At 55.7% G+C, this 2,500-nt stretch overlaps 2 non-coding genes and 1 pseudogene across 2 annotated transcripts in view; all 3 read right to left on the bottom strand.

Annotated features, from left to right (window-relative positions):
* Positions 1–134, bottom strand: part of LOC144419722 (large subunit ribosomal RNA) — a 3,695-nt pseudogene extending 3,561 nt beyond the window's left edge.
* Positions 135–422: 288 nt separating this feature from the next.
* Positions 423–576, bottom strand: LOC144419703 (5.8S ribosomal RNA). Its single transcript, XR_013474222.1, has one exon. It is a non-coding gene; the product is annotated as a 5.8S ribosomal RNA (ribosomal RNA).
* A 298-nt stretch (positions 577–874) lies between these two features.
* Positions 875–2,500, bottom strand: part of LOC144419712 (small subunit ribosomal RNA) — a 1,810-nt gene continuing 184 nt past the window's right edge. Inside the window, exon 1 of the ribosomal RNA XR_013474231.1 lies at positions 875–2,500. This exon is cut by the window's right edge and continues 184 nt beyond it. This is a non-coding gene — a ribosomal RNA (small subunit ribosomal RNA).

Raw genomic sequence — 2,500 nt, 5'->3', positions numbered from 1 at the left:
CGAAAAGCGCGCAGATTCGACGCTGGACTCTTCCCGGTTCACTCGCCGTTACTCAGGGAATCCCTGTTGGTTTCTTTTCCTCCGCTTAATAATATGCTTAAATTCAGCGGGTGCTCTCGCCTGAACTCAGGTCGTATGTGTCAAGCGGGCCGCTTCTTACACGGCCCGCTGGCATCGCAAGTCGTCGCCGCCGGCGCCGACCGAGCGCGTACCGTCGCCGCCTTGGCCCACGGTCGGTCTTGATCTCGTGACCGGACCGACCGACCTGGACCCGCCCCTCGAACGTAGTTGAACACGTCGAGGGGCCGGCGGTGTACGGGACACGCGGTCGCGCCGAGAAAGCTCGGCGACCGCTTCAACTTGGGGCGACGCCCGGCCGTCTTCGCAGAGGCCAGGCGACGGCCCTCGGGTGAGGACGAACGCGACCCTGAGGCAGACGCGGTCCCGGGATTGACCCGAGACCGCAATTCGCGTTCAGAAGGTCGACGTTCAATGTGTTCTGCAATTCACATTACTTCTCGCACTTGGCTGCGTCCTTCATCGACTCGCGAGCCGAGTGATCCACCGTTAAGAGTCGTCCTCGACGTTTCGCCCGGCGCCGAAGCGCGCGGACGTCACACTGTGGGATCGACCACAAAACCACCACCGACAACAACTGCACAAAAACACCAACAAACGGCGCCGAGCGACCGCCGGGCTGGGCCGGCGGCACATCGAGCGCGGTGCCCAGAAGCCACCATCGCACTCGGCTGCCTTGCTATGCCAACGTGTTACGCGTGTCGCACGGGGCGGAACCCCGATTGACGGCCGCCCTCTCGGCGGCACCCAAAGACAATTAAGTGCGCGGTCGGCCGGGGCCTACCACCACTTTCGGTAATGATCCTTCCGCAGGTTCACCTACGGAAACCTTGTTACGACTTTTACTTCCTCTAAATGATCAAGTTTGATCGTCTTCTCGACACGCCGACGCGGCCGTTGCCAGCCGCGACGGGGCCGATCCAAGGATCTCACTAAACCATTCAATCGGTAGTAGCGACGGGCGGTGTGTACAAAGGGCAGGGACGTAATCAACGCAAGTTGATGACTTGCGCTTACTGGGAATTCCTCGTTCAAGGGAAACAATTGCAAGTCCCTATCCCAATCACGAATGAGGTTCAACGGGTTACCCGGACCTTTCGGCCTAGGTTAGACACTCGCTGCTTCACTCAGTGTAGCGCGCGTGCGGCCCCGGACATCTAAGGGCATCACAGACCTGTTATTGCTCAATCTCGTGTGGCTAAACGCCACTAGTCCCTCTAAGAAGTTAGACGCCGACCGAGAAGGTCGCGTAACTATTTAGCATGCCAGAGTCTCGTTCGTTATCGGAATTAACCAGACAAATCGCTCCACCAACTAAGAACGGCCATGCACCACCACCCACAGAATCAAGAAAGAGCTCTCAATCTGTCAATCCTACCTGTGTCCGGGCCGGGTGAGTTTCCCCGTGTTGAGTCAAATTAAGCCGCAGGCTCCACTCCTGGTGGTGCCCTTCCGTCAATTCCTTTAAGTTTCAGCTTTGCAACCATACTTCCCCCGGAACCCAAAGACTTTGGTTTCCCGGAAGCTGCCGGAAAGGTCGTCATGGTAACGCCTCCCGATCGCTAGTTGGCATCGTTTATAGTCAGAACTAGGACGGTATCTGATCGTCTTCGAACCTCTGACTTTCGCTCTTGATTAAAGAAAACATTCTTGGCGAATGCTTTCGCAGTAGTTCGTCTTCCGCCGATCCAAGAATTTCACCTCTAACGGCAGAGTACGGACGCCACCGTCTGTCCCTCTTAATCATTACCTCGTGCTCCGAAAACCAACAAAATAGAACCGAGGTCCTATTCCATTATTCCATGCAACACTATGCAGGCGAACAGCCTGCTTTGAACACTCTAATTTTTTCAAAGTAAACTTATCGGCCACCGCCGACACTCAGTCAAGAGCACCGACGGAGAACCGAAGGTGAGGCGAACGCAACCAGTGACACGCCTTGCGACGGACCGGCGGCGCTCGCCCAAAATCCAACTACGAGCTTTTCAACCGCAACAACTTTAGCATACACTGTTGGAGCTGGAATTACCGCGGCTGCTGGCACCAGACTTGCCCTCCAATGGATACTCGTTAAGAGTTTTAGGATGTACTCATTCCAATTACAGGGCCTCGTTAGAGTCCTGTATTGTTATTTTTCGTCACTACCTCCCCGTGTCGGGAATGGGTAATTTGCGCGCCTGCTGCCTTCCTTGGATGTGGTAGCCGTTTCTCAGGCTCCCTCTCCGGAATCGAACCCTGATTCCCCGTTACCCGTTATCACAAAGGTAGGCACGTAGCGTACCTTCGACAGTTGATAGGGCAGACACTTGAATGATACGTCGTCGGTGCAGAGACCGTACGATCCGCGTGGTTATCCAGAGTCATCAAACGTCACAGGACGAACCCGGTCGGTTTTGATCTGATAAAAGCGCGCCTCCCGAAG

This window comes from Styela clava, unplaced genomic scaffold, assembly GCF_964204865.1.
Source record: "Styela clava unplaced genomic scaffold, kaStyClav1.hap1.2 HAP1_SCAFFOLD_55, whole genome shotgun sequence".
Lineage (NCBI taxonomy): Eukaryota > Metazoa > Chordata > Ascidiacea > Stolidobranchia > Styelidae > Styela > Styela clava.
The sequence above is the reverse complement of the archived record's forward strand: the minus strand, read 5'-3'. Positions and strand labels throughout refer to the sequence as shown.